At 36.2% G+C, this 14687-nt stretch overlaps 1 long non-coding RNA gene across 10 annotated transcripts in view; it reads right to left on the minus strand.

The window, feature by feature from the left end:
- The window catches only part of LOC125397736 (uncharacterized), a 184796-nt gene that overhangs the window by 111215 nt on the left and 58894 nt on the right, over window positions 1-14687 (minus strand). For 9 of the 10 annotated variants that reach the window (XR_015736315.1, XR_015736310.1, XR_015736311.1 and 6 more), the window contains 2 exons: window positions 7024-7185; window positions 5848-5991 (listed from right to left, as the gene is read on the minus strand). This is a non-coding gene — a long non-coding RNA (uncharacterized LOC125397736). The remainder of the gene's footprint in view (window positions 1-5847; window positions 5992-7023; window positions 7186-14687) is intronic. The other variant, XR_015736309.1, reaches the window with a different exon arrangement.

Consider the following 14687-nt stretch of genomic DNA (forward strand, 5'->3'; position numbering starts at 1 on the left):
TTGATTTGATTTGAAGCTCTGAAACTATATAGAAAAACTATGACCCATAAGGTGTGTTTCTAAGAGCCAATGGTATTTTAAGGATGCATATGTGTGAGTACCAAAGAATACCCAAATAAAGACTACTTCATGGCTCTTTCTCAATCTCCATCAATGATAATTACATTGTTATTAGTGTAACAAGATGGTTCCTGTGACATGATATTTCATAGAAACAATTGTGAGAGTTTATTGATATACAATTTTAAGATAATGTTGTGGTTTGTATAATAATGCTGCCCATAGAATCAGAAATTTAAGTCTTGGTCACTAGGATGCAGCACTATTAGGAGGCTAGACTTTATTGGAGTAGATGTGGCCTTCTTGGAAAAAGTGTGTCACTGGGGATGTGCTTTGAGGTTTCAAATGCTCAAATCCGGTCGAGTGTTTCTAGTCTTGCTGCCTACAGAACAAGATACTGCCTAACACTTCACTAAGAGAAAATTTTATTATGAAAATGATAACTTTTTGAGATTGTTATGTATCACAGTATTTAAATTTTTGATCAAGAAATTTATATATAGCAAAAATGACTAAATACAACTACAGTAGTTTACCTCTCAGAATTCTTCCCCCTTTTCTAGGTTTTGTTTGAAATACATTTCCTCATGGTTACCTTTAGCATTATGGCTGAAATGCAAGATTTCTTTTCCTTAGGTTTTGTAAAAACATTGTGGACAGGAAATAAAAAACTTGTAAGACTACAAACAGAGGGAAAAAATATTCTTAAAACCTGTACCAAAAGACATAATACTGAAAAGTCTATGCACAGATAATCTTAATTTAATAGACCATACCATATTTGTAAATTGGATCCAATCTTGAAGAAGGAATTAAATAGAAACAAGAAGTAGATGAGCAAAAGATCGGAAAATGTATAAAATAAAAGATATGCTTATGATCTTTAAAAGTGATACTTTGGACATGAATGGATTGTTAAATTATGATATTTTCCTATAAATGAAAATATAGACAATGAACATGAAGCCACAAAAGAAAAATGCCATGATGCAGAAGGTCTGATTTAGTTATGCAATATTAATGGTCAAAGGATTTAAGGGTGGTATGTTTAATTGCTCATATTCATGAACTACTAAGTTTTTAATGGTCTATCCATGGTATAAAAACTAAATTAAATTATATGTATTTAATCACATATAACTTTGGTAACTTTATTATTAACTTTAAAATTTTTGGGGACATGTAGTCATATAAAGAACTGTTATTTTTTTAAAAAAAATAAGCTATCAGAGAATAATAAAATGAGGTTAAGGTCCATCCAAAGACTGTATCTATGATTTAAAGTTTATGTTAATACTAAAAGTCCCTCACTTAAACACTTTAATTTGTGAGGTTCAAAATCAGAATAATGATAAAGTGTAAAATCCTAATCACATGATATTTTCAAATTTCTTGAAAATTGTTACAACCAAGAAAATTAACTCAGGAAATTAAGTGGTCAGTCACCACATAAATGATCAAATTATTTATTGTGCTTTGAATTATGTTTGTAGCCATGCTAAGTTGGGAAGAGGGGCAGAAATGGAGACTTTTGTATTTTAATAAACTTTGAGGAAAAAAAAGAGGAAAAAAAAATAAAATAAAGCACATGGCCCTTCGTTAAACTAGCTCAACAAAATAACACTCTAATTAAAAATAATGCCAGTGATATGCAATAGTGCTTAATTAACTCCAGTAGATACAATAATAAAAGATCTTTCAGGATGCTGAATTCAAAATATCTAAAGGTAATTACCTGCCTTGTAAGAGAACTTATTTTCTATTTAAAGTCCATAAAACATGAAAAATTATGTAAATTTTGTAGCTTACAGTGAAGAAGAAAAACTTAAAGAGAAAAACACAGGATTTTAGAACTCTTCAAAAAAATGATCAAATTATTTATTGTGCTTTGAATTATGTTTGTAGTCATGCTAAGACTAATTTAATTCATTTATGGATAAAAGAGGAGACAAATTTATAACATGCACTTTATATATATATATGTGTGTGTGTGTGTGTGTGTGTGTGTGTGTGTGTGCGTGTGTGTGTGTGTGTGTGCGTGTGTGTGTGTGTATCTGTGTATGATGTAAAAGTTAAAGAAAAGCAAGGAGTTTATTTAATATAAGATACTATTCAAAATACATATATGAACTGGTTATATAAATTGAATATTTGAATAAAATGGTTAAATCTGAAAATAAACTCTCACTGCAGAGGATCCCAAAGATCACCTGTACTCACTCTTTGATAGAACATAGTCATACCAGATTAAATCATTCACTAGTCTCATTACAGGAGTGTGATGCATTCAGAAATAAGACCTGCCAGAATTCTGCTGTTCTGTCTATAGCTGTGTATATAGGTCTGACAAGCTCCAGCTATTTTGGCCACAAAAATTGACTAGGAAACCCCACACCTTGTCTATATGGAAGAAGAACTACTCTCCATTCATTCATTCCTCATACTATAATAATAATCTTGCACCAACAAGATATTAGAGTTTGCTTACAAATGTTAATTATTCTGATCTCAATTTCTCCTAAAGTGTCATATAAGGATGCTATGACCCAGGAGGTCTTGTACAAAAGCATAAATTATACATATTGTCTGTGACATGCATGATAGTGCAATTGGATATGATCATTACCCTAGCTTTTATTATTTCCTCTTAATAAATGCTTATTACTTAGTTCACACTGTAACCACCAATGATCCCTCATGAAGAAATGCTAACAGATACTCTATACTGAAACCCACAGCTTTGTGTAATTATTCAGAATGTTCTAGGAGTGAATGGGAACTTTGCGAGACAATCCTATAAAAACTGAAAAGGATTGTTTTTCTTCTCCAAGTTTTAATCAGAAGCTGAATATAAATGATTTCTATTAAAAAAAGTTCCAAGTGCTTGCTCATTATACAGGAGTCTAATGTTAACAAATAGCTACTAATATTACATTATAATTCTAATACAGAACTGAAAATGGTACACGGTCCAGTAAGTTGCACAATATCATTTCACCTTACTAATCAAACTTAAATTAAATTTAAATTAATTTAAAATCTTAAAAATAGCAAAAATACTGAAAACTTAAAATACCAAACAATGTGGTACTAGTCGAAAAATTATAAACAACTCTGAAATTATGTTTCCAGTGAAAAATGCCCTGAAACCAATGGCCTACCATCTTGTGATCAATACCAATGACATAAATCAACAGTGCTGCTAATACCTATGAAAAACCTATAAAGATACATAGGAGAGTTTTCTTAGCTGTTTTCTCAAATGAAATACTAATTAATCTTATTAAATAAAAACTAATAGTCAGATATATGGAGGGAATGAAAAGTAAAATGTCTGAGAAGCAGAGCAGCAACTAGTCACTAGTTCTTACTTTTAAGAAATCCTCAGACTGGGGCAGGAGAGATAGCTCAGTGGTTAAGAGCATTGCCTGCTCTTCCAGAGGTCCTGAGTTCAATTCCCAGCAACCACATGGTGGCTCACAACCATCTGTAATGAGGTCTGGTGCCCTCTTCTGGCTTGCAGACATACACACAGACAGAATATTGTATACATAATAAATAAATAAATATTTAAAAAAGAAGAAATCCTCAGACTGAATGCAGTAGCCTGTCTCTATGAGTCCTCAGATTGAATGCCTTTACCTCCTCTCTCTTCCCTACTTATATTTCTCTCCCCACCCAGCCATATCCCTTCTTGTTTCTACTTCCTCAGTTTGGAATTAAAGACCTGTGACTGACAATAACTCAAAGGTGTAAACCACCACTCTTTGAGACTGGATCAATTTAGTATAGCTCAAGGTGACCTTGACCTCATAGAAATCAATCTGCCTCTGCCTCTGCCTCTGCCTCTGCCTCTGCCTCTGCCTCTGCCTCTGCCTCTGCCTCTGCCTCTCTGCCTCTCTGCCTCTCTGTCTCTCTGCCTCTCTGCCTCTCTGCCTCTCTGCCTCTCTGCCTCTCTGCCTCTGCGTCTGCCTCTGCGTCTGCCTCTGCCTCTGCCTCTGCCTTGAGTGCCGGGATTTAATATGTGTTACACTACTGCCTGGCTGTTGAGGCTAACTAGTGGCTAGCTCCACACTCTGATCCTCAGACAAACTTTATATGCTATAACACAAACAAAATGTCACCACATTCCCTTTTTTGTCTAAAATAAAAAAGGTTATAACTAATAAAAGGAAAACTATATACAATAAGTACAATAACTATATACAATACAAACAGGCAATAAATATATCAATAATGTCTTGCTCATAAACATTTGACAAATTCAGATAAAATACTCCATTATCTATCCTAATTAGATGAATACAAAAGGTAGTACCTAGCTCACTTTCTATTCTAATTTGCATTAGCCAAACTATCTCTTACTGTCTCTGAACCCTATGTACTTTTCATCTCTTTAGTAATTTTATTTTGCATATGGTGAGAAGGAAAGCAATAACTATAACTATCTAGTCCTCATCTACTTCAGAGAACTGCAAAGGAAGGAATATTAACCGAGTAAGCAGGAAATGCAAGTTTTCTTAGCTGTTTTCTTCCTCCAATAAGGAGAAAACTGCCCTAATTATTTTCTTAGTTATGCCCTTGTGAAAATTTATCATAGTATGAACAACTTCATTTTCATATGTTACCAATGCCACCTCTACACATAGCATGCATGAATAGTATCACCAAAAAGTTGTCTTGTGTTTGGACATTTGTCATGTCCTAAGTTTTCCTATTGCCGCTTGGATTGAGACACTCTACTGGCTGCCCTTTCTATATTGCTTCTTTTGTAATTAATAATAATAGAATCTTCCTTTCTTTTCTTTGTATTATTTTACAATGTATCCATATAACTGGATCTGAGGAATAAGCAAATAAATTATTATAGAAAAATATTGTGTAGTTGAATTTCAATTTATTTTAATCAATAAGGGTTGCCTTAAGATTAGAGACTAAAATAGCCCCATGGTTCAGCCTTACAGACCAGACAGTGGTTACATACACCATTAGTTGAATAGCCACACTAGTTGCCATAGAAAGGAGGAAGTGTGCGCCTTTAATCACAGTGGTGCACATTTTTAATACCAGCCACAGAGAGGATTATAAAATGGGAGGAGACAGCTCTCTGACACAGTTTCATTCTCAAATCCATGGAGGCACAATCACCATTTTGAACTGAGGTTGAGGTAAAAGTCAGTGGCTGACTGTTTTGCTTCTCAGATTTTTAGACTGAACCCCAGTTTCTCTCTCTGAGCTCTTCTTAAACATGCTTCAAGGATGTAAAGTTTAAAAGGAGGTTTGGCTGACTGAGGGTTTACATGATAAAGCATTATTGGATAAATATATGAGAATTTCAAAAACAAATCAGATAAAATTTACAAAATTAAATTAAATAAAAATTACAAAAATAATAAAAGGTCTCATGTCAATATTTGATTGATTGTGCTTCAAAACTTTGATCCCCATGATGTACTTGTAGGAGCTGATGTGATTTAAGGATGCATATGTTTGAGTACCTATGGATGTTCACATTCAGACTTCTCTATGGTCACTGTCCAATCTCTCCCAAAAATTCAATTATCATTAGTGTAAGCAGATATTTCTTGGACCTCATGCTTCATTTGAACTATTATAAGAACTTACCAATATATAGTACTAAGAAAAATAATAATGTAAGTTTATATATAAATTGAAAATTAAGCTTAAAATAATTTAACTCCAATAATTTAATATTAACATTTGCAGACTACAGTAATAATTATTAGAATAATGTAGTTAATATACAGTGAATTCTTACAGACTTACCATACATCAGCATCCGTTTGAGTAAAGCATAACTTTCCTTCTTTTTTCTTTTTTTTTTTAACCTTGTTTCATCTCAAATACTGGAGTGTTCATGCAGGGAAGAGTAACCAAATGTATTCAATACACAGTAGAAAAAATATGTACCTGAAAAGAGAATTAGATTAGAACATAGAGTATGTGTGATTCTTGATGAAAGCAGAATGGAAACAATGAGGATGTTACACTTAAGTTCTCGGCTCCCAGACAGTCATTTGGTACAAGGCTCCATCCCAAATCCAGAATACAGGTCAAATTAATACCTGAAAGCAAATGAATGTGCTTCATGCAGAGGGGTCTCGCTGCACATCCAAACCACTCTTAAGAGAGGATTCACTACCCAGCCATAGGTTGCACACACACAAAGCACTAAACAGAATTTTTGGAAATTATTTGTCTCATAAATCTTGTCAGCAATTTTTTATCCTCATATGTCCTTTGCCTATATGTAATGGTTTATGGTTTTGTGTGTTGTAAGGAGCCACTTGTTTGCTTCCTGGCTGCCCAGCCCCAAAATAATTACACCCAGAACCAAAATAACCACACAGAAACTATATTATTAAATCACTGCTTGGCCCATTAGCTCTAGCTTCTTAATGGCTAACTTGTATATCTTAATTTAACCCATCTACATTAACCTGTGCATTACCACAAGATTGCGGCCTACCAACAAAGTTTCAGTGTTTCTGTCTTCAGAGGAAGTTCCATGGCTTCTCTCTAACTCAGCCTCCACTCTTCAAGCATTAAGTTTAGTTTTTCCTGCCTAGTTCTGTCCTACCCTATTAGGCCAAGCCAGTTTCTTTTTTAAACAGTGGTATTCACAGCTTACAAAAGGGAATCCCACATTACCTCCCCTTTTCTGTTTACGTAAAAACAGAAGTTTTAATTTTAACATAGTAAAATTACATATAATAAAATAATTATCAATCAAGAATTAAAGTTAATATATATATTAACTTTATATGTATATTATCTCTTATCCTAACTAAGGAAAACTATAAGTTCTTCAACTCCACCAAAGATTCCAGAAGGATATACTATTACCTAAGTAAGCAGGAATTAGATTTTAGGCAACTTTAAAAACTCTAGAATTGATAGAAACATCTTGCTGCCTGGCAGACACACAAAGTTCATCTGTACCATTAGAGCATCCATCTTCAGCCTACAGGCCCACAGTATCCAGCGGACTTTTCCAAAAAGCAAGAAATTTCAAAGATAATTCAGCCTATATTGGCAGTTTCTCAGTCACATTTTTCTGTGCCCTTCAGAATGCCTAGCAGACTCTTTCATGGAGCAGGATCCCTGAAAAACAGTGTCATATTTAGGCAAGGTCAGCACTCATTTCTCTGTGGGTCTTGCATGTCCAGGCAAGAGCAGTTTCTGACCAAACTGCCAGCAAACTCCGTAAGGAACCTCTTTGATGCACATCTTCCTACTGATTTAATTGGTGCTCCCAGGGGCAGTTGTGTCTCACTGTCATATAAAGTCGTAAATTCTTAAAACTTTATAAATTCCATATTCTGTAGTCTTTGAAACTCTCTATAAATCTCTATATATCTAGAAAACCAAACTAACATGACTGAAATCTTGACTATTATAGATGATTATCTATAACCTGTATTTCTTAATTATACTTTATATTTCTAAATAACTTGCACAAACATAGTACCTTAATCAAGACCAGAAATGTATCTATATTTTATACTATATATATTTAGTATATATAGTATATATATAGTATAAAAATTGACTTTAAATTTGTATCAATAAACCAAAATCAATACCAATGCAAATCTCTATAGCATATCCCCCTTTAAACGTATAAAATATTTAGGAATAAGGGTTTAATTCTCTCTGTACAGCTTCCTGATTTCTGTTGGGTAAAGTATTTTTTGGAGATGCTCACAGCACCTCCAAGGATCTAACTCAGCGTCCTTTCTCTCAGCATTAAGTTTAGTTTTCCTCACCTAGCTCTGTTCTGCCCTATCAGGCCAAGCCAGTTTCTTTATTAACCAATGGTATTTACTGCATACAGAGGGCGGTCCCACACCATTCGTGTTTTTATGGCATTATGTTTGCATGAAGATGTGTGTCTTTGCATCTATGTGCTTCTTCTGCTTTTCTTTGGCTACTTTTCTTATATTTGTTTCTTTTGTTCTATTCTGATGTTTTTATATTTTACTATTATTGATATTTTACTATTATTATTACATGCCTGTGTATATTCAATTGAGAGAGAGTAGATTTGGGCAAATGGAAATGTGGAGAACATCTTAAAGGAGTTGGAAGACAGGAAACAATAATCATTATATATTATATGGAACATAAACTATATTCAAGTGTAGAACTTTAAGAAAATTCTGATGTTCCTTGTTACATCATCTGATCTGGCAACTGTTTTACAGTCCTGACTCAGACCACTTGTTATTAGAAGCCCCCTTAATAAGTCAATCCTAATAGTTGGAAAACAACTCCCGATTTCCTTCCAAGGTTTCTACGGCTTTTTGCTTGAAAAATGGCTTGTTGACAGGCATTCTGGGTCCTTGGCATTGAATGCTGAGTGACCCTCCCATGGCAGAATTAAAATCCTCTTGCTTTTATATCAACTGTGGTGTGAGACTGTATTCTTGGTGTGACTCCTCCTCAGTAATTGGACTCTAGGGTTCAACATTTGGTACATTGTCCGGGAATAAATCACCCCTAGACCCACTCTGGACTCACCCAGTTGGAGGTAAGAAAGAACGAGTTCACTTTTATGTTTGTGTTTGTTTGCTGTTCCCATTTTTTCTGTTTCTGTGTTATTATGAGTCAGTAATTTGAAAATTGTACCTGCACAGGGCTAGTATTGGAATGGAACCAAAGGGGGGAGGCAGATGTGCCCTGACACCCCTGGCCCTTTCCCTGGAAGACTCTCCACGGGCATTTTGGGGACAGGGAGACTGGGTCGCCCTCGTCCTCCAGAGGCATGAACTGCCTCCATCTCAGTTTGTATTTTTGGTATTGAGCCAATTTGTTGCTGCATGACCTTTGGATTTGAGTCTGTGTCTGTCTTTCTGTATTTTTGTTTTTGTGTATCAGTTTGCCTTTGAAAAAATTGGACAACAATTATCTACCCCTTTGACCCTGACTTTAGATCATTGAAAGGAGGTTGAAATTCGAGCTCATAACCAATCTGTGGAAATTCGAAAGAAACTCTGGCAGATGTTCTGTTCCTCGAAATGACCCACTTTTGAGGTGGGTTAGCCATGGGATGGGTCATTTACTTGGATACTATCTTATAGGTCAAGGAAAAAGTCTTCAAAACCGGCCCTCATGGCCACCCAGACCAGGTTCCCTACATCGTTACCTGGGAGAGCTTGTCCAGAGACCCCCTCTCATGGGTCAAGCCATTTGTCCCACCTGCAGTAACTCAGAGCCCAGTACCGGCTCCAACCCCATCTGCCCCTCTTCCTCCTCTGAGCCCTTTGTCCACCCTCTTTCCTGTGCAGGAGAAAATGAAGTCCAGAACTCAGGCACCTCTGGTTCTTCCTGATATTCAGGACAATCTTCTCCTCCTTGAATCCCTTCTGCCTCCTCCACCCCCCCATCTACATCTTCCTCTTCCTCCTCTGGAAGAAGCACTTTCTACACCAATCCCCAAGAAACCCGCACGGGCCACTAGCCCTGATACAACAATAACCACTCCTGAAAAATGGAAGAAATGAGTAAAGAAATGGAAGAGAAATATAACAAAATGTTTGAAGAAATGAGTAAATTCGTATATGATACCCTGGGAAACCAAGAAAAAAGCAATCAAACAAGTAATGGAATCAATTCAAGAATTGAAAACTGAAATGGAGGCAGTGAAGAAAACACAAACCGAGGGCCGGCTGGATATGGAAAATCTAGGTAAACAAACAGAGACTTCAGGAACAAGCATAACCAATAGAATACAAGAGATAGAAGAATGAATCTCAGATTATGAAGACACCATAGAGAAAATAAACACTCTGACCAAAAAAAATAGTAAATCCAACAAATTCTCATCACAAAACATTCAGGAAATATGGGACATAATAAAAAAACCAAATCTAAGAATAATAAGAATAGAAGAAGGAGAAGAATTGCAGATCAAAGGTCCAGAAAATATATTCAACAAAATTATAGAAGAAAACTTTCCCATCCTAAAAAATGATATTCCTATGAAGGTTCAAGAATCATACAGAACGCTGAATAGACTAGATCAGAAACAAACATCCCCTCACCATATAATAATCAAAACACAAAGCATCCAGATTAAAGAAAGGATATTAAGAGCTGCAAAGGAAAAAGGTCAAGTAAATTATAAAGGTAAACCTATCAGACTTACACCAGACTTCTCTACGGAAACCATGAAAGCCAGAAAATCCTGGATAGAGGTACTGCAGAAACTAAGAGACCATGGATGCAAACCCAGACTACTATACCCAGCCAAGCTATTGTTCACTATCAACGGAGAAAACAAAATATTCCAGGATAAAAACAAATTTAAACAATACGTAGCTACTAATGCAGCCTTACAGAGAATATTAGAAGGAAAATCACAACCCAAGGAATCTAACATTCCCAACACAGCCTACAATAACTCAAACATCTAGCGACCCTTCACAAGCACAACTCAAAGAAGGAAAACACATACACTCTACTACCCAAAAAAAATGACCGGAGTCAACAACCACTGGTCATTAATATCACTTAATATCAATGGACTCAATTCACCTATAAAAAGGCACAGACTTAGAGATTGGATATGAAAACAGGATCCAACATTCTGCTGTTTACAAGAAACACACCTCAACCACAAAGACAGACACCTACTCAGAGTAAAGGGATGGGAAAAGGTTTTCCAAGCAAATGGACCTAAGAAACAAGCAGGTGTGGCCATTCTAATATCTAACAAAATCGACTTCAAACAAAAATCAATCAGAAGAGGTGGAGATGGACATTTCATACTCATAACTGGAACAATTCATCAGGAAGAAGTCTCAATCCTGAATATCTATGCCCCTAATATAAAGGCACCCACATATGTAAAAGAAACTCTTCTAGAACTCAAGGCAGTCATCAAACCATACACACTAATAGTAGGAGACTTCAACACTCCTCTTTCACCAATGGACAGGTCAATCAGAAAGAAACCAAACAGAGAAATAAAAGATTTATTGGAGGTATTGAATCAAATGGATTTAACAGATATCTATAGAACATTCCACCCAAATAGGAAAGAATATACCTTCTTCTCTGCAGCTCATGGAACCTTCTCGAAAATTGACCACATACTCGGTAACAAAGCAAACTTCCACAGATACAATAAAATATCAGTAACCACCTGTGTCTTGTCAGATCACCATGGATTAAAATTAGAATTCAACAACAAAGCTTCCCCCAGGAAGCAAACAAACTCATGGAAGTTGAACAGTCAACTACTAAATCACCCCTGGGACAAGGAAGAAATAAAGAAAGAAATTAAAGTCTTCCTGGAATTTAATGAAAATAAAGACACAACATACACAAACCTATGGGACACTATGAAAGCAGTGCTAAGAGGAAAGTTCATAGCACTAAGTGCCCAATTAAAGAAAACGGAGAAAGAACACATTGGAGACTTAACAGCACACTTGAAAGCTCTAGAAAAAAAAAGAAGCTGATTCACCCAGGAGGTCTAGAAGACTGGAAATAATGAAACTGAGGACTGAAATCAACAAAATAGAAACACAGAAAACAATCCAAAGAATCAATGAATCAAAAAGCTGGTTCTTGGAGAAAATCAACAAGATTGACAAACCCCTATCCAAATTAATCAAACGGCAGAGAGAGAATGTGCAAATTAATAAGATCAGAAATGAAAAGGGGGACATAACCACAGACACAGAGGAAATTCAGAGAATCATTAGATCTTACTATGAAAGTTTATATGCCACAAAGTTGGAAAATGTAAAAGAAATGGACATCTTTTTAGATAAGTACCATATACCAAAGTTGAACCAGAACAGGTGAACAATCTAAATAGACCTGTTAGTCACAAAGAGTTAGAAGCTGTTATCAAAAATCTCCCTATGAAAAAAAGCCCAGGACCAGATGGTTTCAATGCAGAATTCTACCAGAACTTCCAGGAAGAGCTAATACCTATATTCCTTAATGTATTACACAATATTGAAACAGAAGAGTCATTGCCAAACTCCTTTTATGAAGCTACAGTTACCCTAATACCAAAACCACACAAAGACACAACCAAGAAAGAGAATTACAGGCCAATCTCACTTATGAACATCGACGCGAAAATTCTCAATAAAATACTGGCAAACCGAATCCAAGAACACATTAGAAAAATTATCCATTATGATCAAGTAGGCTTCATCCCAGAGATGCAGGGCTGGTTCAACATACGCAAATCTATCAATGTAATCCATCATATAAATAAACTGAAAGAAAAAAACCATATGATCATTTCATTGAATGCTGAAAAATCATTTGAAAAAATTCAACACCCATTTATAATAAAGGTGTTGGAGAGACTGGGGATACAAGGATCATACCTAAATATAATAAAAGCAATATACAGCAAGCCAACAGCTAACATCAAATTGAATGGAGAGAAACTCAAAGCCTTTCCACTAAAATCAGGAACATGACAAGGCTGTCCACTCTCTCCATGCCTCTTCAATATAGTGCTTGAAGTTCTAGCAATAGCAATAAGACAACATAAGGAGATCAAGGGGATTAGAATTGGAAAGGATGAAGTTAAACTTTCGTTATTTGCAGACAATATGATAGTGTACATAAGCGACCCCAAAAACTCTACCAAAGAACTCCTACAGCTGATAAACACCTTTAGTAATGTGTCAGGATACAAGATCAACTCCAAAAAATCAGTTGCCCTCCTATACACAAAGGATAAAGAAGCAGAGAGAGAAATCAGAGAAACATCACCTTTCATGATAGCCACAAATAGCATAAAATATCTTGGGGTAACTCTAACCAAGGAAGTGAAAGACCTATTTGACAAGAACTTTAAGTCTTTGAAGAAAGAAATTGAGGAGGATACCAGAAAATGGAAAGAACTCTCCTGATCATGGATTGGGAGAATCACCATAGTAAAAATGGCAATTCTACCAAAAGCAATCTATAGATTCAATGCAATTCCCATCAAAATCCCATCAAACTTCTTCATAGACCTTGAGAGAACAATAATCAAGTTTGTATGGCAAAACAAAAAACCCAGGATAGCCAAAGCAATCTTATACAACAAAGGAACTTCTGGAGGCATTACCATCCCTGACTTCAAACTCTATTACAGAGCTACAGTATTGAAAACAGCTTGGTATTAGCATAAGAACAGAGAAGTCGACCTATGAAATTGAATAGAAGACCCGGATATTAACCCACAAACCTATGAACACCTAATTTTCTACAAGGGAGCTAAAGTTATACAATGGAAGAAGGAAAGCATCTTCAACAAATGGTGCTGGCATAACTGGATGTCAACCTGTAGAAGAATGAAAGTAGATCCATATCTATCACCATGCACAAAACTCAAGTCCAAATGGATTAAAGACATCGACATTAATCTGTCCACTTTGAACCTGATAGAAGAGAAAGTGGGAAGTAGTCTACAAGATATAGGCACAGGAGGCCACTTCCTAAGTAGGACCCCAGTAGCACAGACAATAAGAGAAACAATGAATAAATGGGACCTCCTGAAACTGAGAAGCTTCTGTAAAGCAAAGGGCAGTAAGATAAAAAGGCTGCCTTCTGACTGGGAGAAGATCTTCACCAACCCCTCATCAGACAAAGGTCTGATCTCCAAAATATACAAAGATCTCAAGAAACTAGACATTAAAACTCTAATTAACCCAATTAAAAAATGGGTTACTGATCTGAACAGAGAATTCACAACAGATGAACTTCGAATGGCCAGAAGACACTTAAGGTCATGCTCAACCTCCTTAGCGATCAGGGAAATGAAAATCAAAACAGCTTTGAGATACCATCTTACACCTGTCAGAATAGCTAAACTCAAAAACACCAATGATAGCCTATGCTGGAGAGGATGTGGAGTGAGGGGAACACTCATCCATTGTTGGTGCAAATGCAAACTTATGCAGCCACTGTGGAAATCAGTGTGGCTGTTTCTCAGGAAACTGGGAGTCAACCTCCCTCAGGACCCAGCAATTCCACTCTTGGGAATATACCCAAGAGATGCCCTATCATACTACAAAAGTATTTGTTCAACTATGTTCATAGCTGCACTATTTGTAATAGACAGAACCTGGAAACAACCTAGGTGCCCCTCAATAGAAGAATAGTTAAAGAAGGTGTGGAACATATATACATTAGAGTTTTACTCAGTGGTAAAAAACAATGACATCTTGAATTTTGCAGGACAGGTTGAACGGATGAATAGAATCATAATTGAGATTCTGACCAAATTAGCCTTGGAAACTGGTGCTAAAGACTGGGTACAGCTCCTCCCCCGAGCCCTGTTCCATGTGCGGAACACCCTGTCTCTGTTTGGACTTACCCCCTATAAGACACTATACGGGGGGCCTCCTCCCTTAGCCTCCTTAAAAGTACCTCCTGACCCATCTACTCACAAACCTGATCTGCAGGCACAGTTGAAGGCCTGTGATCATCTAAGATCATCTAAGCCCAGGCATGGAAGACCCTGGCCACTGCCCACCGGCGCAGACACTCGGAAGTCTCGCACCCGTTTCAGGTTGGTCAATAGGTGTATGTCCCAAAGCCTTGAACCTCACTGGAAGGGACCTTACACCGTGCTCCTTACA

This window comes from Myodes glareolus, chromosome 24 (genome assembly GCF_982192425.1).
Source record: "Myodes glareolus chromosome 24, mMyoGla1.1, whole genome shotgun sequence".
In the NCBI taxonomy this organism is placed as follows: Eukaryota; Metazoa; Chordata; class Mammalia; order Rodentia; family Cricetidae; genus Myodes; species Myodes glareolus.